This window comes from Lynx rufus, unplaced genomic scaffold (genome assembly GCF_022079265.1).
Source record: "Lynx rufus isolate CCGP_SWC_20201006 ecotype Redwood Valley unplaced genomic scaffold, mLynRuf1.p SCAF_20, whole genome shotgun sequence".
Classification (NCBI taxonomy): Eukaryota; Metazoa; Chordata; class Mammalia; order Carnivora; family Felidae; genus Lynx; species Lynx rufus.
Genome location: NW_025814835.1, coordinates 3,952,999 through 3,977,500, shown reverse-complemented (window position 1 = coordinate 3,977,500; position 24,502 = coordinate 3,952,999). Strand labels below are relative to the sequence as shown.

The 24,502-nt window shown below is 47.5% G+C and overlaps 1 protein-coding gene and 1 long non-coding RNA gene across 3 annotated transcripts in view; one reads left to right on the top strand and one right to left on the bottom strand.

The window, feature by feature from the left end:
- The window catches only part of LOC124517004 (uncharacterized), a 24,162-nt gene extending 1,237 nt beyond the window's left edge, over nt 1–22,925 (bottom strand). The window contains exons 1-5 of one of the 2 annotated variants that reach the window (XR_006963270.1): nt 22,644–22,925; nt 7,887–10,054; nt 2,929–3,133; nt 1,764–1,907; nt 1–655 (exon numbers count right to left, since the gene is read on the bottom strand). The exon at nt 1–655 is cut by the window's left edge and continues 1,237 nt beyond it. This is a non-coding gene — a long non-coding RNA (uncharacterized LOC124517004). Of the gene's footprint in view, nt 656–1,763; nt 1,908–2,328; nt 3,134–7,886; nt 10,055–22,643 lie in introns of those variants that run through there. The other variant, XR_006963269.1, reaches the window with a different exon arrangement.
- The window catches only part of TSHZ1 (teashirt zinc finger homeobox 1), a 74,073-nt gene that overhangs the window by 8,970 nt on the left and 40,601 nt on the right, over nt 1–24,502 (top strand).

Genomic DNA, 24,502 nt, shown 5'->3' with positions numbered 1-24,502 from the left:
AATATCTAGATTGGATTTCTATTTTAATTAGCGTTAAGTTGTTTATAGATTCCATTGTTTCACAGTAAAATCAAACCAAAACATTAAGGTCGAATCACAACTTTGATGTTCTTTTCACTTCATATTTCGTAGGAAGGCCTATTAGCTAAACTGCTTGCTTAACCTTTTCATGTTTTGCAGTCTCTCGTTTCTGGATTTGCTTTTGTTGTTCATCCACCACACTGCTGCAGCAGTAAGCAGTTTTTTTAGATGATAGACATTTTTTTCCCTTCCTATGTCCATTGTGTCTTTCTGAAATTCTGCGCCAACACGAGCAAGGATCTGTCTCTTGTTTTTAAAGGGGGGGGGGAGAAGTCAAGAACCAATTACGTTATTTTAGGTTTTACCATTTCTATTTTCTCGGCAAAATGCAATACAGGATTTCCTGATTTTTCTGTGATTGCGGCGCATTCTGCAGGAAAATAGCCAAGTAGAATCCCTCCAAGCCACCAGTCACAGGGCCGCTTCCCATGTGCTTCCATCTCTGTGTCCAGCAAAGCCACCGTTAGCCATCCACGTATCGAACCCTGTGCGCGTTTCCAGATTTTGAAATACTGGCATTTCTGCCTCAACGTGCCAGCTGCAGTTTTTGAAGGTGTGTTCCGTGAGCTCCTTTCTGGAGAAAATTAGCATATGGTAAATATAGGTCAAGTACGTACATGCTTATAAATTCCACTTTAAAGCTTGCTTGGACGCGTGGATATACAGGGGGGAGTGAGGAGCCTGGACTGAATGGAGCTTTAGAAAATTTGGTTGTAAAAAATACCCCCAGTTTTTAGTCAAAAAGTAAAGTGCATCTTCAGCAAGATCATATGATGAAATAAATTAAATCAGCAGTGAAGGTCAGTATACATTCTGACTTGGGAATGTGAACTTTTCAGAAACCTGTATTTATTACATTTTACTATTTTTAAAAGCCAGCTGCAAGATTCATAGCAAGAAATGGTACTACATACCAATGAACACTGAACCGAAGTGAAGGCTCTTTTCAAAATGGTTAATACGCCTTATTGGCAAGACATCGCTGCTGCTCATGCCGGTGCTTCAGCACGGCTTTAAAATATATGGATTTAAAACGCAAGTATCGTGACTAATATTTATTTCAAGTACAGAATGTGTCACAGCAGTGGGGCATCCTATTATTAATGCAGTAAACTGTGTAATACTCTATAAGAGCCTGCCCTGCTTCAGTTCGTAGCTACATGAAAATAACAGTAAACCATGTCTGTTTTTTCCTGCTAAGCTTTATTGTTACCTGGGAAGGTGCTGGCATCGAGAAGGGCCAAATACAGACAAATAATGTGACCATAAACAATACCTTACCGTTACTACGCTGGGCAGGAATCTCTCCAAACCACCTCCACTTTGACTATATATATATATAAATATATATATATTTATACATATATAAAAATATTTATATATATTTATATATATAAATTATATATACTTATGTATTTTTGACTATGTATACATATATATTTTTTAGTTTTATAAAATTTTAAAATGGAAGGGAACTGCTCTAACTCCAGAAAGTAATTGGAAGTAAACACTCGGAGAAATATTCCAAGTTGGCCCGGAAGTAATTCAAATTGTTGGCAACGCCGTGAATCGTGTATGAAACACTAATAATATTAAGGAGCAGAGTGCACTGGGGGTTTTCAAAGGGAGAAGCGCACAAAGGCCTGGGTTTGTGTGACGGGTGCTGGGGAAGGTGGAGCTACCTTGCAGCGTGTCATTTCCTGCAGGAGAAAAGTTTTCCTCACTTCCTTCAGCAGGTGTTGAACTTGGATTGCTTGTCAATTTCGAATCGGTTGTAAGCATTTATTTTAGAAAAAGGGAGCAGATCAGTGTCGTCCCCTGGCGACCTGGAAGACGCACAGAGGTGGTTTTTAAAGCATGTGTTTACCCCCCTTTTTTTTTTGAACTGGGAAAATGAGCGTCTCCAAAGCTCTGGGGGAAAGACCAACTTGGAACTGCCTTGATCACAAAAGAGCCTTGTCTCCTTCCGACCCCACCCCTTTCCCTGCGTGCTGAGTCCAGGGAAGCTGGTGTGTGGGGCTGGGGCGGAGGGATGGCCCAGACCCTCTAGCAGTTCAAGGGCATGATGGTGCCAGCCCTGTGGGGAGGCAGGGGGCCCGCCCGTGCTCCCTTCTCCCCGCAGGCTTATTCTGAGTTACTTAACGTGAGATGCTGAGTGTTTGCTTTAGGTAGGCTCCCTTTAACGGAGTGCTCAGACTCCCCACCTACCCCCTAATTTTTGTGACAACAAATCCAAATCCAGCAGGTGCTGCGCACATGGTAACCGGACCCCAGGGTTCTCAGGGAGCTTTTCTGAAAGTGGGAGCTTGTTGTGGTGTTTGGCTAAATTTCTGGGTAGCTGGCTGAAGGCATTAGGCTGCTGAGAGTCTGGTTCCTTCCCAAGGGGTTTCTGCAAATTAATCACCCCGTGAGCTAAATTTGTTTATGGACGAATTTGGAATGGAGGAGCTCGCATGGGATGCATCCTGTGTTCTGCGGAGCACCTGCTCGAGGTATCACCCAGCACGGCTCCCCCGTCTCCTCCGAGTGATGCAGGACCTGATACCTCGTGATGGTTGCAAGGGTGATGACGGAGATAATAGTACATTGATCCCTCCGTTTTGCCTCCTGGGAACTCGGGGCAACCTAGCTGCTTCCACCAGAGCTGACTTGGAGCGAGGGACTTAGGGAGACGTGGGGATTTTATATATATCAATTCATTTGTCTGTTTCTATAGCAATTGCTTCTTAAAAATAATTTAGTAGTTTAATACAAAAGCAGTGGATGGGTTTTATGTGCTCGTATAGGGAAGATTTTTTTTTTTTTTTTCAGTTTCACACATGTTCAGTTTTAATGGGTAATAATTACATCTTTGTGTTTTGATGTCAGGCTGGTTATGAGGCCTAATTCTGCAGGCAGTCTCCTCGTTGATTTGCTCGGAACTGCAGATCTCAGAGAGGGAGGGTTGCAGGCCCGGAACCCTTCTGTTTCCAAGACGAGTTAACACTTAAGTGGGTCCTCAGTTCCGTGTCTGCAGACATTGCTGCTGGTCCCGGCGTTTCTTGTGCAGGCCCTGGAATCGAACACACAGCTGGGTTTGTGGTTGGGTTGGTTTTTTTTTTTTTTTTTTTTTTGAAAGGCGGATTCCTCAAAAAAAAAAAAAAAAAAAATACAACCAACCCACACCACTGACCCCCCACCGCCCAGCCAGCCCTGTTTGCAGACACCGTGCTCCCAGCCCCTGACTCTGGTCTGGGGCTTGCAGGCCTGATTCTGCAGCACTGCCCTGGATGTGCTGGGAAGGCAGTAAAAATGAGCAGTAATCAATCTTTCAGAGAGAAGCAATGGGCATGCGGAGGCCGCTATCCTGTGACTAAACACACCCCTTTTATGGAGTGTTACCACTAATAAAGGACAGCTTATTACGGAGGCAGAGACCAAAGCTTGGATGAGGTCAACCCTGACTGACAGTCATCAGTCATTCTTAATGATACTTTTTCCCGTGCTTTCTAAGGGATTCTGAGCAGAGTGCAAATCATTCGGGGTCATTCATAGTTCATGTACCCACAGATGGCAAAGGTTTTGAAAGACTTCGGTTTAAACTTGTTAAAAAAAAAAAAAAAAAGATCCTCACTTTTTTTTTTTTAAAGGAAGGGAAAATACCCCAAAACAAAACATAGATTTTTCTTATTGGAACGTTTTCATGTTCTTCCAACCTAATAGATGTTTTACACACTACAGTGCCTGTGCATTATTAAAAGAGACATAAATTTATGTTTTATGACGTCTGTCTTCTTTAATTATTACCTTTGATGTCTATTGGTGACTAAAGAGAGCTTAACAGGATTTCTTTCTCTTCTTAAATTTCGTGTCGTGAAACCCAGCGAGTCCCTGACACATGTGTGTTCCTCACCTTCAGGATTATTTTATAAATCCCTTTCTGATGAGCGGAAGTGTCGAATCAAGGACAGGTCATAAAGTAAAAGTATAAACCTTTTAAAGAGGGACCTTGGTAATATATAAACATTCTGCACACTATCTGAATTTTTTATGGACTAAAGAAAAATTATATTTCAGCTGGAGGAAGGGAGAAGTTTAAACATCAGCCTGTGTTTTAATGTATGATCCACCCCCCCCCCATTTATAGCCTTGGAAGAAACCATTGGCTTTAGGGGCTATTTTCAACATTTGACTCCATTTGGAACCTGCTTGTTAGTTGTACATATTAAAATTCAGAAGGTTGACTTTGTGTCATTTCAGTGTCCTATATGGGGGAAACCCTGGGCGCAGCACAGAGGCCTGCCTTTTTGTCCTTCCACTGATCTTTTCCTTCCTGCCTCAAACCTCAGTTTCCTTATCTGTGAAGGAAGGGTTCAGATTATTGGAGGATCCCGCAAGCATTACTCCACAACTACCCTGTGATCCCTTGAACCCATCTTGTGGACCCCCGAGTGGGAGGAAGCCACAACTATCTTCTTTTATTAAAAAAAAAAAAAAGAGAGAAAAGAAAGAAAGAAAGAAAGAAAGAAAGAAAGAAAGAAAGAAAGAAAGAAAGAAAGAGAAAGAAAAAGGCTGGTTGTGCTCAGAGGATTTTAGTTGGGTAAATTTTGAGTGTATTTTTACATGTGAAATTGGGAGGAAGCTGAAATCAACAACTTCTGGGCCCTTCTGCCATTTCCATGTCAAGACATATGGAAAGATGTCAGTGCACAGAAGACCCAGAAATGGCACCAGGTGGGGGAATCGGGTGCAGATGTGTATGATGGCGGGCGTTGGGCTTAGCCAATGCTTCCTGGGTTCACTTCCTGCTAAATCAGGGAAGAGTAGCCTGGCCACCTGATTGTAGCTTTTTAAAGAGAAATGGCTTACTTGCCTTTGTTATGGAAATAGGGGGTATTTTGAATTGGATGCAGCAAACATTTCTTGAATATCTACACCTGCAAGCAAGGCTAGGCTCTAGGTGTGGCGCTCCCAAGGGTGCTGGAGACGCACCCTGACTTACTTGTCAGTGTCTCCCTGCGACTTTCCTGACTGAGTGGGCCTGTTCTCTGCACACGTGCCCACGACCTCAGTGTGCCCTTGGGAACGTCAGAAGTGGCCTCAATCTCAACAGGTCTGCTGGGCAGGAGGAATTAGGATCCCAGGGTCATGGAAATGCAGTGCCGCTCTTGAACAGCTGACCATCTTGCAAATCGTGCCCCAGAGGGAAAGGTTTTCCGGGAGGAGGGGGATGCCTTGAGGGGCAGGCGTGCCCTGGGGTGCACAGCACAGAGCAGTCAACTGAAGACTGCATCCTGGTGGTGGGTTTCACTTCGTGTTGTTTATTATGAGTAAGGAGACCTCAAAGCTCTAAGAGGTTGATTTTTTTTTTTTTTTTTTTGCATGAATGTTTAGAACTCTGCCAAACCAGAGCCACTTGGTCGAGGGGAGGGTTTGCTCGGCATGAATGTCAAATGTCGAGATCGTTTGGTAAAATGTGAGGCTTAAGTGATAATCTGCGGTAAACAATTAGTTTGGGAATAAATGCTAGGGCTAGGAAAATCCCCAGGGGTTAGATTTAAAAGATCTAACTCAGTTGTAAGGGGGAAAGAGGGAAGGCTCAAAACTAGCAACATATTTTCAAGGCAAAGTCATATATACAAGTGTAAACATTTGTTTGCAGTGTCTAAACGCCTTGAATATTCAGACCAAGTTAAGTCCTGATAAGAGAAAAGTATTTGGATGTAGCTGTTACATTTAATTTTCCTTGTGTAGTCAGTAGATATTCTGTCTCCAAGGAATGGGTCTTTCCTTCTTTCCTACTGACTCCCCTGTTTTCTAGAACCTTCCACCCCTTCCCATTGGTGAGCCCACTGAGTCTTTGATTCCTTCCTGATTGCCCTCTGGAAGACATCTATCAGACACTGTCTTATCTGTTTGTAAGGCAGCTCAGGCCCCAGATTTAAGTCATGGGTTCTGGCTACAAGTTAGAGTGTGATTAATAATTGACTAATGTAGCTTTTATTTATCACAGGCTAGCACATTTCGCCATTACTGAGTTAATTTATGTTAAGTGTAAGCTGTCGTTCAATCTGTTTTTCAACTTTTTTTTTTTTTCTTTTTAATCCTAAGTCTATCTTTCACTTTTTGAGAAACAAAATCCTTATACAGGGCACAGGCTCACTCAGTGCCAAAAAGTTGATTTCCTTTTCACTGGAGCCATACATCAGCAGCCCTCCCAGCTGCACTGTCAGGCTGTGACAGAATGACATGTGTCATTTATCAAAGGGGCCAGGCTGGGCCTTGGGAAAGCCTGCCGACAAAGCCTGAGAGAGTTCATTTCGCAGTCCCTCCTACCCTCTGTAAGCCCCTTGCCAGGAAAGCCTGTGATGTTTCTGTCTTCACAGCATTACTGTAAGCCCTCAACCTTCACAGAGTTAACCCTCCCCACCTCGGCAGGCAGCCACTGCCAGAGGGGCTATGTTCCCGCCCGGGACCCCCCCACCCCCAGTCGCCTGCACCCCACAGAGCTCTGTCCGCCTTGCTCTCCCCACTTCCTACAGCAGCCTCGAAGGATCCAAGCTCCAAGTTTCCCTCAGTGAGACAAGGTCAGAGACATAAAGAACAAGGATAGAGTTTCCTTTCTGTCCTCCCCGGCAAAAGTTTGGTCTCGTATTTATTTTAGGGCCTGCCTAAGAAGTGTTTTTTACTCTACGCTATTTTTGAAACCACCTACTAAAACCCAATAGGTGTTTCTTCTCTTTCTCTGTTACTTAGAATCCGTAACCCCCCTTCCTGCCCTCAGAAAGACAGTGATGGGGCTCGGGTCTCATACTTGCTTAAACGGATGTTTTTTTCCAGGAAGAAAGGGAAAGGCTAGCCTTACCCTCCCTTACCGCCCCCCCCCCGATTGTATACTTTTTAGATGAGTCCCCAAACCAACAGAAAAGAGCACAGTACAGTACAGTGTTAAAATATAAAATCATTTGGTTAAAGTGTCCCCCCCCCCACCTTGAAGGGAAGAGTTTTGCATTTTAATCATGTGTGAGAACGTGAGAAAAGTTATTGTTTCTCTCCCATCCCTACCCCTTTGTACTTTGTATGGTCCCTAGTACTGAAGTTATTTACAGCTGCAGATATCATTTAAAGAGATAGCTAAGCAGACTGTTGCCTCAGCCAGGAACTTTCCAGAAAGAAGTCCTATAAATTAGCCATTGCTCAGGAGTGGCTGTTTTCTAGGCAGAACTGGCCCTTTCATTTGTCTACATAAGGCTAATTTATTTTTGCAGCCAGATGTGAGCTGACAGCCATCACTCAGAGCTTCCGTCCCCCACCGTCACGAGGTCGGGAAAGCAGTCACGTTTCCCATTTTACAGAATCCCCATCAACATTATTGAAGATGGATGTATCTTTAAAGCAAAGATTGATTGTGGATATCGGAGTTATGGTGCCATTTATCATGGTGAATATTATTTAGACTTGGGTTGTACAAGGCTGTAACTTGAGACCCAGCCAGGGGAGGGACAATCTGGAAACGCGAATCCATGAACTTTAATGGATGGATGCTTTTTTCAAAGCTCAACTCACTATAGTGTGATTTACTTTTCTTACAGAAAGGAAACAAGCATTCTGGTTTTAAAGGGACAGCATACCCGATTGTCCTGTTCAGTGCCCCCCCACCTCCGGCCCCCACCCTGGGGACAGTCAGCGTACAGGCAGAATTGCTGAGAGAGCTTGGTGGCATAGCCTGGGACCATGCGAATGTACATTAAAGACCACTTTCTAGATCTTCCTTATCCGTTAGGACTGTGATAATATTAGAAATTGAGATGCACTCCAGAGCTCACCATTACCAGGGAAACAGTCAAGACTACTTCTTTGAAGCGGGATCCCCTCTCCTAAGCGTTACACAGAGCGGCCCATGGATATGGAAGACGGAACGAAGCAGGACTTGGCCGTGTCGGGAGCCAAAGCTTGGGGGAGAATGCGTGGTTATCTCCAAATGCCGAAAGGTAGTCGCGTGTGCAATACAAGTGGCCCAGTCGACCTAATTAATACCACTGGTTCTCGTTCTGCTTCAATATGGGAGCTTCCCGCACAGGAAAAGTGCACGAGACGTCGAACCCTCCAAAGATTGGTTCCCCTATCTCAGTTCTTAGAAAACCGTAGAGCTGGACTTGGGAGCAAATTTGTTCTTCCTTCTCAGGGTGCGGATCCCAGAAGTTCACGCATAATTGCAGACGCCCGGGAGCCTGGGGCGACCTCCTTCCTCTCTGGTGGATTCTGAGTTGTTCCCTGTGCTGATGATCCTGGCTCCACGGTACCGGCTACCTGGGGCCTGGCTCTTTTGCCCTTAACTCGTTTTGTTCGTTGTCTCGTTGCTTTATGTCATCCTTCTGTTTCAGGGTTTTGGATAGATGCGCTCCTAACCATGAGTGGAGGGCTGGCTGCGGTCAGAGCTGGGCCGGGCAGGTGCCTGACCATGGCCCCGACACCAGGCATCCGTAGCGAGGCCAGGTCGCGCCGACCGCACAGGGCTGCCACCGCTGGCCCGAGAGCGCCATGCGCCACCCCAGCTGCGATGTTTCTTGCGACTTGGAATGTGTGCCCCTCCCCGCCAACACCCCGGCCCCCTTTGGGTTTTTAAATATAGACAGTTGCTTGGGGTAGTGCAGCCTACTGAGCAAAAAGTAATTCTTTCCTTCTAGCACTGGAAGCTTCTCCGCTTTCGGAGGCGGCGCGGTCTACTGGGGTGACTGTAAAGGCAGACACTACGCGGGCCCTGTGACTGGGTCTGTGACACCACGTGCCTGTGTTCGTAAAGGCACTCACTGCCACGTCTGCGTCCCAGAGGACACTAAGCTCCGTGAGGGCAGGACTGAGTGGCTTCCGCTGTGCTCATAGCCCAGCACGGCGCCTCTGATCGTGCTTGTCCAGCGGCCGAGCGTGTCCAGCAAGAAAGCTGGCTCCCGCTAGGATGGGTGAGGGGGGTGTCGGAAAGAGAACAAGGGTCCTTTTCTCTCTCAAACCGCTAACCCAAGTCTGGTCATGGAACGGTTCTCTTTGAGGCAGCCTTCTGATAACATGGACACAACCTGAGAAGGAGAAAATCCAAGTCCAATGTAACAGAAAGCAAGGGACAAAGAAGGAGTATAGAGGATGCTGGTCCCTGCGGTGAGCCTTAGGGAAGGGGTGTGCCGTGACACCCGGAAAAATCGGGGGTCCCTGTCCTCGCTGCACATCGCCTGGCAGACTCACGCAGGACTGTGCCGACGTCGGATGTTCCAAAGGACCCTGTGCCGGGACCTCCCGTCCGTCTGATCATGGTGGACGGCCCCCTGCTGATTTGCAAGTTAAAAGCACACACTTGGCCTTCCGGGAACACAGGAGACATCTGCAAACAGGAGGCAGTCCGTCAAATTCCTATGAATCACGGCGTCGGTAATGTTGGCTGAGGTCAAATCATTACACTAAATACATTGTAACCATTATTAGCGCACGCGGTCCCTGCCATCTTCGTGATGCCGGAGCTGGTTCCTGGCGAGTGGCCGGCACAACTCAGGAGCCCGGGGCCGCCGGTGCGGCGCGTCCCCACGGCCCGCCTTGCCCCGGGGCCCCAGCGCCCAGGAGGCCAGCGACAGCGGCAGAAGTGACGGAACTTGTGCAGTCACCACTGTGCATCCGTAAGGAGCCCAAATTTATCACGGCACATTATGGAGTGCAGCAAATGTCATGAAAACCATTGTTTTTTAATTTTTTTCTTGCAGCGTTTGAATGAGGTGATTTATGGTAGTTATCCATCTTAAGGGTCATCCGTCATTTTTTAGTTGCTAGGCAATCAAACCAGCAGCTGTTTGCTTTGAATCAAGCTGAAAAGTTGTCAGTCACCACACGCAGGTATGACCTTAGTGGTTGAAAACATCATGTGTGCAAAATTAAAGAGAAGCCGTCTTTCTTCCCGGATTCCCCTGACTGCTCTGTCATTTGTTGGTGTAGCGTGAGCCCTTCCTGGCTCCTACAAGAAAAAAAAAGAAAAAGAAGAAGAAAAAAAAAGAACAAAGGAGTGGATGGAAAATTCCTTGACTGGAAACTCGAAAATACCCCTTAAACACTGTGTTTCTCCCCTTCCACGTTTGTGTAACACTTTCTTACTGTGTTTCTCCCCTTCCACATTTGTGCAACACTTACTTACGATGGCGGTTTTGGGTTGGCCTGGGTGCATGAGGCGAGATGAGTTTGTGTCCTATTGGTGGGGCCTTGGCGGGCTCTGGGGGATGGGGTGCCCGTGAGCGCCCTTCCGCTTTGCGCACGGGCTCCCTCCACGGTGCCCTCAGGCTGCCCAGCCTGGAGTGGATGCCAAGCCCTTGCCCATCACTGGGCGCCTTTGCGCGTCACCGAAGTGTCTTCTTCTCCTGCCTGGCCTGTGCGTGTTCCCGGTGCTTCTCCAACATGGGACTTCTCCCGTGATCCTTGCTTTTCTGTGGGTCACCCTAGAGCGTGTGGCTGATACGGAGAGGGTATTCCTCGACATCAACAACTTGCTAGCCCCCGTGTGGACAGGGCTCCCTGCCTGTACCCTGTAATTTTAGATACTCACAAGACTGTAAAACTTCGCCCTAGTAAGGGAAATAAATGCACGGTGAGACCCATTTTTAGTAATTTAAGCTAGATTCCCATTAGCTGTGGACCTTCCAAGTAGGAATTTTTCCTTTGTTTCTCAGTTGGGTTTATAACGTAACCACACAGGTAACTTTTACCAATAAAAGCCAGATTTGGGGGACCTGTGTGTCACAGAATACTGGCTTCTTTAATTCAGATTTACCCGGATATTTTCTATCTACTCGACCTTGCTGGAGGATATTGAGACTCTGTGGCTGTAAGATGGTTAGCACGTATTTTGCAAAGTCTAAAAGAAGTTTAATTTGAGAATTAGGTTTGCCTTACTCAGTGTGTCATCGGTATTATTTTGTTTTCATCGATTCATTCGGCAGGTATTTCTGAGGGTCCAGAACATTCCTTCTAATAGATAGTTCTGCACATTGAGCAGGAGTATCACAACCTAGGCTTCTCGTGCACTTGGCCTGGGGCTTGGGGGCAGGTGATGAGCCTCGGCAGCTGGGGAATTCTGGGTTGGTCTCATATCTTACTGTGTTGTAGGAGTTTTCTTTGGAGTTTTTCCGCCCACACCCACGCGGAAAAGCGATATTCATTCCACCTGCAGCCTCCCCAACCCTACCCGCTTATCTATTTAAAACTTTGAACTATAGAAACATATTTTACTCCCAATATGTTCTCGTGTATCTTGTAAAGTACATTCTTTTCTCACTTTGTGGAGAATCTGGAATTGCTATTATAGCACAGTTTGCTTAGGAAGAATAAAAGTGGAAAACTTCCCTTAAAACCATGCTCCAGTGTTAACGTCGATTTTCATGGTGCATGTATCAATACAGTGGCAATGCTAGAAAGAGTACTTTGCCAATCATCCCCACTCTGTAAGAAAGACACCAAAACGCACGTCGCGTTAGGTCTGTTGGTTCTGGATAACCAGTGCTAGCATGTGAGAATCACAGATGTGCTGGGATCATTCCTTGTGTTTTCAGGGTTGCGGGGGGTCGGGGGCAGACTGAGTCAGCCTGGTGGATTCGTACTAGAGACTGCAGTAACACACAGTTTTGGAGCTTCAAGAACCCCGTAAACGGGGGCGCCTAGGTGGCTCGGTCAGTTAAACGTCTGACTCTTGATTTTGGCTCAGGTCATGATCTCAGGGTTTGTGAGTTTGAGCCCCACTTCAGGCTCTGTGCTGAACTTGCGGAGCTTGCTTGGGATTCTCTCTCTCTCTCCTTCTCTCTCTGTCCCTCCCCTGCTCTCTCTCTCTCTCTCACTCAAAATAAGTAAGTTCATAAGTTTATAAATAAATTAAAAGAAGAACCCTGTAAACAAACTTCCTTTTTGAGGGATCGCTCTAGACCCACTACATTTTTCACTTGGAAAGCCCGTTTTGTACTTTGAATTGTTGGACAGCCTGCATTGTGATGCTGTTCTACCAAACACCTGTATCCCTGCCCTGCTCACCATGTGGGATGCAGTTCACTGCCTGGTAAGACTTCCTTTATGCAGTCGTTTGGGAGGATCGATTAATTGATTTTTAAAAAACTTTAGAAAACCCCCTTTTGGGGAACATGGAGCGTAGGGTTATCTGTACACAGAAGGATATATCCATTTTGTTGTTGTTTTCGGAGCTCTTGAAATACAAGGCTGCACCCGGGGCTTTGTTCTCCTTTCTATTTCCACTTACTATCCTTGAGAAGTTGTTAATTTTAGCTGGGCCCCTATCTACACAGACAGAAGCTGAAATATCTTCTGTAGGTTTGGGGGCTCTTTTGTATGCCAGCAGCCGCACTGCCCGTGAGTCCGTGGTGACCGGCCACAGGGCTGGCTGAGGACAGCCAGAGCTGGACCGGGCGGGGGGGTTGGTGCCTGGAGAGAAGAGAGGTGGCCCCACGGAGCCTTTGGTGGGTGTTTGCAACTCTGGTTGCCGGTTCCCTGCGTACCTTCTTCCGTCTGGCTGCCCCACCTCCTCCTCTCACCAGCTGCTTTTTCTTATCCTTGACCCTCTCCGTCCGTTTATGTCTCTCTATCCACCTCCTCCACCAATTTTCAGGGACACTCGGGCTGTCCCTCATGAAGTTTGTGCATGGCTTCAGAAGTTATTTTGCAGTATCTTGAGCTCTTCAGAGGACAATTGCTCCAAAATCTAGTAATTCGTAATAAATACAGTTCCGGACGATGGAGTAGAGGCGATGCGCTGGGAATATAGTAGCTGTTTTGCCAAGGCTTCTGCGCAGTTATTTGAAAGGTTTTTTTTTTTTCCCCCATTAGATTCTGTATTTTTTGCATATGAGATGGCCTTCATTATTGCGCTTTTATGCGAGTTGGTTGGTTACCAACTCAAATTACGAAAATGCTGGTGGGTTCTCAATATTTCCGTTAACTTTTCTGTTAAGTAGGACATATTTATACACATTTCTATAAACTTAGTTCGAGGGTATCGGTGAAAATATTTTTTTCTCCTCATATTTGCTGCTCACAAACCACTCGAGGGACAAATTGTTGCCGTGATATTTTGGGTGGTTTTAAAAGTAAATTTTAGATCCTGTGGTGCCTGTGGTACCTTTTATTTTCTCGGTCGGCCCAGCACATCGGAAGATTTGGTCTGTTGAAAAATTGCTTGGAGCGAGTGATAATTATGAGTTTCTTCCACTTTGTTGGAATAAAGGTGTATGCCACGGCCAGCGCTCGGCCCTTGGGGGTAGCTGGTGCGCCACACCTGTGTGCAGACGTGTTGGACACACGCTCATGTGAGGGAAAGTGAGCGTCCGTCAGTGTGGCCTTCCCGAGCATCAGTCAAACTGCCTCAGATCCTTCTTGGAGTAAGGTGGGGGACTAAATAAGAGATATTGACGTTAAACATACAATTCTTTTGGCTTCTTGACGTTGTAGACGTGGGTCACTGGCTCTCATTATTACCTTTCTGGAGCTTTCTGGGGGGACCCTGGTTGTGCATCGATGCTGTTGGGTGAGGAACACCGGAGTGGCTTTAATGTCAACTTACCCAAACCAACTGGCTCTGTACCTTCAGAGACGCCACACACGTTCATTAAATGTTGGATTTCTCAGCTGTGAGTCAGGGTGATGATAACTGGCACAGATTCCTACCTCACAGAGTTCATTTGCTCATTTCTGCAACCGCTGTTCATTCGTTGGTTGATTTAGCCAATAAATGCTTATTTTGAGTACCTGCTTGTTTCCAGACAGTTCTAGGAGAAAGAAAAACAACTAAGAAGGTCCTCCAGGATCTCATGGTATAGTGCGAGAATTTGGAAAACTAAAGTGGTTATCAATATTAACTTTACATGAGATATTTTACTTACCCCGTGCATGTAAAAATTTCGTTGAGTAACGAAATAAATGTTATCAGGGTTGAACATGGGAAACAAAAAAATCCACGTTCCGATTTATCTCAGCTGTCTTTTCTTCTCTTCGTCTGCATAATTCAACCATAATCTGCTGCTTGCCTTTGCCACGGGCACTAGAGCAACCTGTCTGCTTCCTCAGGGTCTGCTCTCGTGGCTGGGCTTCTTCACATCGGCGAGTCCCGAGTCCCTTTCTAGGCGGGAAGACCACGCTCCCTGCTGCGGTGTGGACACCGCTCACATTCTCTCCCGATGCCGCTCCTTGACCCTCGCGTCTACAACGTTACGTAGGCATTCTGTGTACTACGTGGCGTGCCCGCACCGGTCGCCACCCAGGGCCCTGCTGGGGTTCCGGGCGTGTTGCCGCGTTGCAGTCCTTGCCCATCTGACAGGTGTGTGGCACTCACACGTTTGTCCCCGCGACCTTCCCTGGAGTCACTAAGGTAGGTAGTCTGGGTACTTTGGGCAGACCCAATTCTAGCAAATTCTCCCCTGTCTAAGACATGCTGCTTCATAGCTGTGCCTTCCTCGTGCTTCTTGCCGGGGAAGGGAATACTGCCGGGCAGGTGGAAAGTGTGCCCTCGGGTTGCACGTCTTCTGTAACAGTCCCCCAAAGTCGCCTTTGAGCCTGGAAACGGGCAGATTTACTGACGTGCTTACAAAACAGTAAGTGTGGTATGCTTCTCAGGGTGCCTTTGCAAAGGGCAAGCCCTAATGATAATAAAAGTACCTCTACCATTTAAGCTTTATGGGGACGGAGGTTTTTGTTCATGCTGTGCACACAGTACCTGGGACAGTGTCTAGGAAATCGTAGGTGCTCAAAAAAATGCTTGGAGAAGGAGTGGATTTAGTATATTTCTGCACACTTGTATTATCTACTTTCATTTTTGTAGTGCTCTCATTCTTTAAGACTTTTAAAAAATATTTACTTTAGAGAGAGAGAGAGAGAGCACGTGCACACACATGTGGGGGAGAGACAGAGACGGAGAGAGAATCCCAAGCAGGCCCCACACTGTCAGCGTAGATCCTGACACGGGGCTCAATCCCACAAACCGCGAGATCATGACCCCAGCTGAAACCAAGAGTTGGACGCTCAACCGACTGAGCCCCCCGAGCGCCCCTGAGTTGTTCTTACTCTTATGTCTGTTACATGGAACGAAGCTTACTGAATTTGAAGTCCTACAGGTAGGTCACATAGATTGTCATGAGGTCATACAAGCTAAGCCGGGTGGGTCTGGTTCCTTGACCTCCGAAGCCAGCTACGTGTTGTGTGTGTGTGTTTGTCATACATCTTGCAGAGTCTGTTTCTGATGGTTGGGGTACAGGGCACGGAAGTCTTGGTTCCCCCGGCCGTCCCTGGTCCTTCCGCCAACCAGCTGCAGGGGGCGCTGTGGTTTCCTCCTGTGTAAACCAAGGGAGGGGGACCAAAGTCTCCCTGAGACGCGTTCTCCGTGGAAAGCCACGAGTCATGGTGAATTTTCCTGTTGGTATCATGCTCCATGTACGGAACAAGGACAAAAATCCTACCTCTGACACGGATGCACATAACGTGTACATGTGTGTATGTATGTGCACGCTTTTTTGTGTTTGTTTTTCCAATGGCTGCAACGTTATCTTGTAGGCGAGACTGGGCAATGTCCATTGCGTCAAGCTCAAAAGGTGAGGGATGTTTTTAGAAATGTTCATCACTTCCAGATGACTCATCCCGTGTCTCACTTATTAATTTATCCGAAGCCCTTCTTGAAGTTTCACTTTGCTGTTTACTCTGCTGAGCTCCCTGCTGGTTGGCTTGCACTTTGCAGCCTCGTGTGTGTGCGAGATGGAAGCACATCTTTGCCATCGGGACGTGGCATGCGCAGAAGTGGTTCGTGGCACCATAGTGCCTGTGACGGGTTCTCCTGGGCGCCACGCGGCTGCTGAAGACGACCACTGCACACGATCAAAGTCCCGCTGGCCACACCGATGCCGGATGGGTAGCTCCCACAGCTGCTCGCGTGGGGAACATTGGAAACTCTAAGATTTCTAAGAACTGGCAAACTGGAACAGTAAATCACAGTGTTCTAGGAAAAAAGTCTGCCCAGAGACTCTTTGGGTTATTTTCTGTGCAGGGTAGCGTGTTCTTGGGTGAGCCCGAGGGAAAGGTACTTCTCGAAGGCAGGGACCTGGCTGAGTCTCCAGGAGCCTCCCTAGAGGCTGAGTGAGTGACGCCACTTACCCGTCTGTGAGGAAGACGAGGTGGTCTGAGCCCAGTGCCCTGAGTGCGGGGGGCGGGGGGCAGGGGGCGAGGGGGGGAGGAAGCCAGGTGTTTTGCCAGGAGGCCTCTTAATAAAAGTACAAGGGCGGCTGGTACAAGAAAGACAATCCCAGCAAGCAGCAAGCCCTAAAAACCTGAAACATGACAAAATCCAGAAAAATAGCATACCTTTGTTAATTAGTTGCCCGACCCAGCTGTTTTCCTTCGTGTTCTGCACAGAAAGATAATTCGCTCGTTCCTCCGGGATGGGTGATGGGAGGGGGTCTTTCATTTCTGATGGGTGGGGTCCATGAAACAGGGAACTGTCTGCCAACGTGGCCTCTTCCTCTTATCAAATCTAGAGCAGGCCGCGGGCCCCCTCTGCTCCCTGTTCAATGGGAGGCGTGGCGGGAGAAGGGGAGCCCCGGTGGGTTCCCTGGCCCCGGTGGGGGTGTCCTACTTTTGCACAGGTTCGGAGGCCACATGGACCCAGGGCTTCCTAGGACCGAAGAAAGGGCCAGCTCAAGCCAGGGGCCTAAGGCGTCAGGGACATCACAGCAAACCCCCTTGTTTAGAGCCTTGTCTAACGAGATAATTAATGGTCTGAATTAAATGAATAGTTGATATTTCAGCAGTATTTATTTATTTATTTATTTATTTATTATTTTGATTAAAATTTCATGGGAGCCTCAAAGCTCAGCTCCTTTTGAACTCTTGAAAGAAACTTTTTTTTTTTTTTTTTTTTTTGGCATTTCTCCAGAAGCGTGGCCATGTAATGATTTCATTATGGAAGAATATGGACACCTTGACCATGAGCTTGTTATGTAAAGAAGCACAAATTGTCATGCAGAATATTATGCAAGTTAATCGTTAGGAAATTATAGAATAATTATAAAAACTAAAACTGTAACAAGAACTTTTTATACAAGTTCGGATTTATTAAGTTGTCATTTTAAACTGTTGGCTAGAAGAAAATTCTCTCTTTTGAACATACCCGTTTTTGAGTGAGAAGAAAGTCTCAGTTCCTTTCTTTTTTTTAAAATAGATACTACCTGTCTTCTTCCCTGCCTGGGATAGACACACTTCAGTCAGCAGGAAGAGGCTCAGAAGGATTAACTCTGAGGGAAATGCTCTGTGAACAGCAGGGAGAAAGCCTGGCATCAGTTTCCCCTGTTTTGGGAAAACGCAGTGTATCTGGACCGCTGTGCGTTTGGCAGGGAGTCACCACAGGCCCCTGCCTTGCTTGGCTCTGTATAACGAGTGTGGACATCAGAGGGTCAAAGTACTTGAAGCCCCTGCTTGAGCCCATTGGTGGAACGGACCCTTTATTTATTTTGAGAGAGCAAGCATGAGCAGGGAAGGGGCAGAGAGAGAGGGGGAGGGAGGGAGGGAGAATCCCAAGCAGGCTCTGCACGGTCAGTGCAGAGCCTGATGTGGGGCTTGAAGTCCAGAAATGTGAGATCATGACCTGAGTCAAAATCAAGAGTCAGATGCTTAACCGACTGAGTCACCCCGGCGCCCTGAGAGCTGACCCTTTAAAGATAAGCATACACTTGTGACCTTAGGAAATAGAAATATCCTTGGAGGGTTTAACATCTAAAGAAGAAAATTGTAGTTTTATCAAGCAAAAATTTGTGGAGTGTGGTCTCAAATAGGAGGTTTCTCTTAAAGGCTGCCCTCTTTTTTTCTCTTGTTCATGGATTTATGCACATCACTTCCTCCCCGAAAGTGATCACTCTGCAAATTTCAAGGACAGTGACTTGGCTTTTAAAGCGAGAAAGATATTGCTACTTTTTCTTTTCTTTTCTTTTCTTTTCTTTTCTCTTCTCTTCTCTTCTCTTCTCTTCTCTTCTCTTCTCTTTTCTTTTCTTTTCTTTTCTTTTCTTTTCTTTTCTTTTCTTTTCTTTGGGGCCAAGTTTGGAATTTGTATCAAATCTTTAGAGAATGTGTGAACAGTTTTCCTGGGAAGCTTTGTGGCTTATGAGGCACAGCTCGGGTCCTGCGAGTGTCCAGATGGTTCAGTCGCCAAAGCGTCTCCCCGCCGTGTGTGTGGGACCCTGGACCCGATGACCCGCCCTGGTGCTGTGCCAGCTCTCCTTTGCTGGGAACTTGGTGCCGGTCCCTGGGTACATGTGTGGCAGGAGGTGACACACGGCCTCCTATTTGGAGATACAGTCTCCCGCTGCTCACAGGCCCTCGCTGTGTCCCAGTGCTTTCTCTTCTCCCCTCTTGTAAGTTACTTCAGCACGAGGATCACATCCCACGATTTTGTAACCGTCAAAAACACGAACCCTACTCGGTTTTGCTGTTCAGAGTCAGTAGTTTTTAATAGCCAGTCAAACCTGCTATTTAGATCAGTACATTCAGAACAGTGGCTCATTGACGGAGTGTTTTCTTCCGCTTTTTAGTGAATGTTTTGATGTAGGAGGGGTGTCTGCCACGGGCACCTTAGGCACGACGCGCCCTGGCTGGGGCGGCCTCTCTTGTTGGCTCTTCTTCCCTCTCGTGGATGAGCAGATATTTATTGGGTGCCTATTGGCTTTGCTGCCAGGAATGGGAGCAAGCACGTCCCATTCCCCATGGAAATGGGTCACTTCACCAGGACACATCTTGAGTGTTCCGCAGCATTTGGATGTGTGGGTTCCAGATTCTGGGGTGGGGTGGCTGGCCTGCCCCTACAGTCCCGTGACACTTCTGGGAATTCGAATAGCTGTCCTCAGTTCCCGTCTCCCCTTCCCGTGCGGTAGCCACCTAGCTTGCAGTGCAGGACTTGTTGGCCCAGGCCCTGCTCTCCTGCCCCCTCGGGTGGCAACTTGCTTTACTGAATGGAGACCAGGGCAGTAGGTCTACCTTGAAAGATTCTCTTCCCTCCGCTCCTCCCCAGGTCAGGGACCGTGGAGGTGTGTCTGTGCTTGCAGGTGTGACAGTGACTCTCGATGTCAAGGACGACATGTTTCATGTATATAGTTGGGGAACTAACATATTCCATTTTGCTTATTCTTCTCTTACCTAACTTATTTGATTTCTTCCTTGTTCAGGGAAGCTCCTAACAAATAAGTGAAAATTAAGAACGGGGTTTAATAGTGAAACAAACCAGTTGTTAAAACAATGGAAGTTCATTCTGTCACAGTTCTGGAGGCTGGTTGGAAGTCAGAAGTCAAGGGGTCGGCAAGGCTACGCTCCCTCTGACGGCTGTGGGGAGAATCCTTCCTCACCTCTTCCAGCTTTTGGGGTCTCCTGGCAGTCCTCGGTATACCGTGGCTTGTGACTGTGTCCCTGTACTCTGCCCCCATGGCCGCCTTCTCTGTGTCTTCTCTCATTATTAGCCACCAATCACTGGATTTAGGACCCATCCTGATCTGATGACGTCACTGAAACTAAATAAATTGCATCCACGAAGATCCTATTTCTGAGTGAAGTCGCAATGTTAGGTTCTAGAAGGACATGAATTTTGGAGGACCCTGGTCAACCTACTGTAGGAGAATATGATGCCTTATCTTTTCAGCAACAGCTTTTATTAAAGATTGGAGGTAGATGTGTAAGCTACCGTGAGTCCTATATGTGCTCAGGATGCTTTGTAAATATTAGATATTGACAACCAATGTCTTGGTTATTGACGAGGAGCAACAAACAGTACCATCTTGACCACTTGGTATATGGACTGTGGCCATTGCTAGTCCCACAGTGACAGGAAGGATGGACCCGTCTTCATGGGACTCGTCCTGACAGGTAGGTGTTCACTGGTCAGCTGGGAGGAGCCTACGTCTTCACCATCTGGGCGGGGGGTGATACAAAAGAAGGGTCCCCCACTAGCTCATCCTCAAGAAAGTTGCAATACTGTGATTCACTGAAACATCTCGGAACAAATTGAGGTCAGTAAATGAGTGTAGCATTAGTCATGTTGAGTGTGTTTCCATGACACTGGATGACTGAAGGGCAAAACACTCCTCCCGATTGACATGAGTTACAGTGTACCATCGTCAATCAGAAGGGCGGCTGGTAGGTGCTGTACCCACCGGAGGCTTCTTACAGCTGTGAAATTGTCCCCCAGAGGGATCTACGGGGCATGTGCTAACGGACCGGGCGTTGTTAGATTTGGTGGTGAAGGTGAGGACACTCAGTGGCGAGTAGCCACTGCACGTGGACGGTGGGGTCCTTTGGGGGGCCCCTTTCCTTCGGGTTCTGAAGTTGGTGTTGGTCAAAGGGCCACTCAGGGATGACATGGGCCTTGTAGCCTGCCGCTTTAATCCCTCCCGGACCTCTGCGTGAGGCGATCGTCTGTGGTGTTGGTGTCGTGAGTAGCGGCCACATGTGCCGCGGTGGCCATGGTTAGCGTGTTCAGTAGGAATCGCTGAGGAGTGTTCAGATTTGGGAAAATGACGAACACCGCGCAGTTTCATCTGCTACGTTAATTACCGGTGACCAGCCCTAAATTAGCTCAAGAGTCCAAAAAGCTTTTTTTTTTTTTTTTTTTTAATGCATTTCCTATGTGCGCAGTTCTCCTCTGAGTTTCATTTGAATGTTTTTGCCTTTTCTTCAAATTATTAGTAGGGCCTTAGGGCAGGCTCTTTAGGGGTAACACAACATATGGTCCAGGAAGTTGCAGGCTTATGGGAAAAATAGGGCTAGGGCCAGACCATTCCAAACCCACGCAGCTTGGTAACCAGGGTACAGAATAAAACAATCATAATAAAAAAAGCCGGGATAAGTTGCTAATAAAGAAAGAAACGCTGTGGTACACATGAGGCTGCACACTAGGCAAGGGGTGACCGAAGCTTGTCGGAAGGGCGTCAGGTTGCAGGAGGGGGGCCGCGGGCAGGGGACCAGCTGGCCCGCACCCCGCGGAGGCCCCTCACCCTGTTGCAGCACCCACAGGTTGGAGAAATCGGAGGGAGCCACGAGGCGCCCTTGTGAGCCTGATGTGGTTCCTCCGGTGACCGACGACGGACAGGAGCCGGGGGCTGGTTTCCTCCAGCACAGCTGGGTCGGTCAGGGCGTCACGCCACAGCTGTTTGGTTTGGCCCATCCTGAGTCTGTTGCGGCCCTTGCATTTTCCTGGTGAAGGATGCGCGCTGGGTGTTCCACGCTCCGATGGCCTTGGTACAGGGCTGGCTTGAGTCCCGCGTTCTCTGCATCTCACTGTTACGACTTGGAGACCGTAGGTACTACTTACAAGAGGAGGTGTTAGCTTAGGAAGAGCCGGTAAAGGGAGCCGAAGAAGCCAAGATTCTTTGACCTCATCCTTTGCAAAGGTTAATAATCCAGCCCCGAGAATATGAAAGCCCTTCTCCGTCTCCCCCGTCTCCGCCCCGTCTCTGTCGGTCTGTCTGTCTTTGTGTCCCAAGTGTGTGTGTGTGTGTGTGTGTGTGTGTGTGCACGCGTCTGCTAACACCATAGGAGAGAATTCTTTTAAAAGTTAATGAAGGAGTTGCAGTGGAACCCTATTAGATTTTCCTTCCATTAAATGGCTGCTACAGACTTTTAATGGATGTTTTTAACTAGGCATTGTTGTCAAAAGGACTATTGCACAAATTAAAACCAGGCCTACAATCTGTGAAGAGAAACTAGATTTACTTTTTGCCTTTAGGTAAAAACGGAGAAGAGCAGGGAGGAGGTGAATTCTGCATTGGTATTTTGAGAAGTTGGATTCAGGAAGATAGCCAGTGCTACCCGGGGCTACGGAAGGGAACGGTCAAACGCTTTGTGGGTGCCTCTGTTTGTAAAGCTAAGGCATGAACGGGAACCCTGGATTTTTAGGGGTATGTCGGTGCTAATTTTAAGCTGTTATATTGATATTTAAAATACCTTCTTAGCTTTATGATACTGCACCGTGTTTTCCGTATTTAAACATATGAAGCTGGGCAAAGAAGGAAAGATTAGACTTTTCAGGCTTGCTGATCTAGACCTGAGATGTGTCCTTACCATCACCATAAGCACACGGACTTTTTAGAACTGCTGGCTTTTCGGTTTCTCATTTTATTCTGATGTATTTTATCTCTTTGGCCCTATACGGTCTGTTTACTGAAACTTCAGAATTTGTGTTTCAAGCATGGGAAATTCTTGTCTCATCTGGGGATGTACCAGAGGACGGCTCCTCATTGGAAAGTGACTGTCATTCACATTCGTGACAAATTCTTCATCCGCATGGCAGTTAGCAAATGGTACCCAGTCCTGTGACGCAACCCATCATGTGTGCCACGACAGAAACAAGTTCTGTTTCCTTATACTAAGTATCCCGATTATTCTGAGTGTTAAATCTCAGGCAGCCTTTGTCTCTGACTTCTATTGAGACCGTTCTGTGAAACAAATTCAGTGTCATGAACCCCCCCCTCGCCCCGCCCCCGTGAATGTGTGGTCACGTCCTCTCCACGCACCCTCAGCTCGTGAGGCATCCTTACCTTACGAGTATCCGACCGAGATGGGTGTTTCAAATTTTGCTTCCCTTGAACCAGGCCAGGCGTTTTGAAGAGAAAGTCCCAACACAGAGTATTTGTTAGTTGGGTATTTCCTGTAAAGACTGGGTCCGGTTGTCTGTCAGGAAGTCGACCGAGATGCACGTACCGTGCGGGGCTGTCTTGCTGCCTGTGACAATGTGACTCGTGTGCGCGTGTCGCGCGGCAGAGAAAGAGGAAGCGCTGTGGCTTTCATGGGGTGTCCCTCCTGTCCCTCAGGAAAGTGGGGGTGACACTGGGAGTCCCAGATCTCTGCTCGACCCCAGATGGGGTGGTGTTGGTACACAGACCTGGATGGGTTAGTTCGTGTGTGTGTGTGTGTGTGTGTGTGTGTGTGTGTGTGTGTGAGAGACAGAGAGAGAGAGAGAGAGGGAGGGAGGAGTAGAGCCCTACATCAGGTCCATTGACATGTGCCCCAATGTACAGCTGTCTATCACTTGATTGCCTGTGAGCTCAGATCCCACAATTAGCACTACTGAAATCTCTGATACTAGATTTAATTTTATGAGCTGTATTATCCAATGCTGTTAAGCCATTTAGATCATGTCCGAGTCATGGGATTTAGACGTGGTGATGGCTTTGATTCTTTGTGTCTGTGTGTGTGTGTGTGTGTGTGTGGTAGGGGAGGGAATTGAAAACCTGTGGCCTTCTTTTCTTTTAGGCACAAAACTAGTTTAATTGAAAGAATAATTTGGCCTGCTGCCGGTCCAGCAGAAGAGCTTGAGATGTGGCAGATTTTCTCTCCTTTCCTCCAAACTCAAGAATTTAATGCCAGCAGGTGGAGTTCTGAAGGCTGCCATCAAGTACACAGAGACAATAACTGTCTTCAAAGCGGAATTTTGTCAATATTTTTTGCTGGGGGCCAAAGAACATTCGCGGTAATGGAGTACTGAAACCCTGCTTGAAGAGGCCGCCGCGAGCCAGGGGCCGGAGGATTTATTCCACGTTGGAGCCCGCAGTATTTTGGCGGTATATACGGCTTCTTCATAATCTTCGCTCCAGCAAATGGAGGCGCCCAAATACGATTTTTCCTTCTGGAGGCGCCTTTGGTGGACGTGCCTGCACGGGGCCGGTGAACTGGCCGAAAGCACCTCGGCTTGGTAGCTTCCACCGCCTGCTTGCCGCCCTCACCGAATGCCGGTGCTTTCCTACAGATAATGCACACGGCACAGGTGCTGGAGATCTGCCCCGCCGTGGACGTGACCTTGTTTCAGGGTTGCACAGTCACGCCTGCCCCAACTCTGGAGGGCTGTGCAGCCCCTCCCCGGGCCTGTGCTGATCCCTCAGCCGGCCCAGTCGTGTGCCTTTGCTCCTCGAAGATGCCAGGGCACCATGCTTTTGTAGGAAGTCGGCCGAATTAGCAGATGGCACAACCCCCCGAAATCTCATGGCCTTTATGACTCAAAACAGATGTTCGAGTCCGTGCACGGATTGCCTGGCCCCTTGAGTTCTCTTACTTTGAAAAGAATCATCCCCTGAAATTTCATTTTGGAAAGCATCTTTCCCCCTCATTCTGTTTGTGAGTACAGCTGCCTGCATTTTTCCGGCTTTTCCGGTAAAGCAGGTTTCTGATGCAGAGGTGAGGCCATTTTTGTCATTTGCTAATGATGTTCCCGTATTTAGTGTAATTAGGGAAACAGAGGAGTAGCCACACACACAGCCTTGTCCTTCTTCTGAAGCGTGAAAAATATCGGCAACTTTATCACCGAATGTACTTGTTGCTGTGCTTATTTGAAATGTTTAGACTTCGCTATATTTTTTTAAACTTCCTGTTCATGTTAACAGAGAAGGGCGATAGCTAAAGG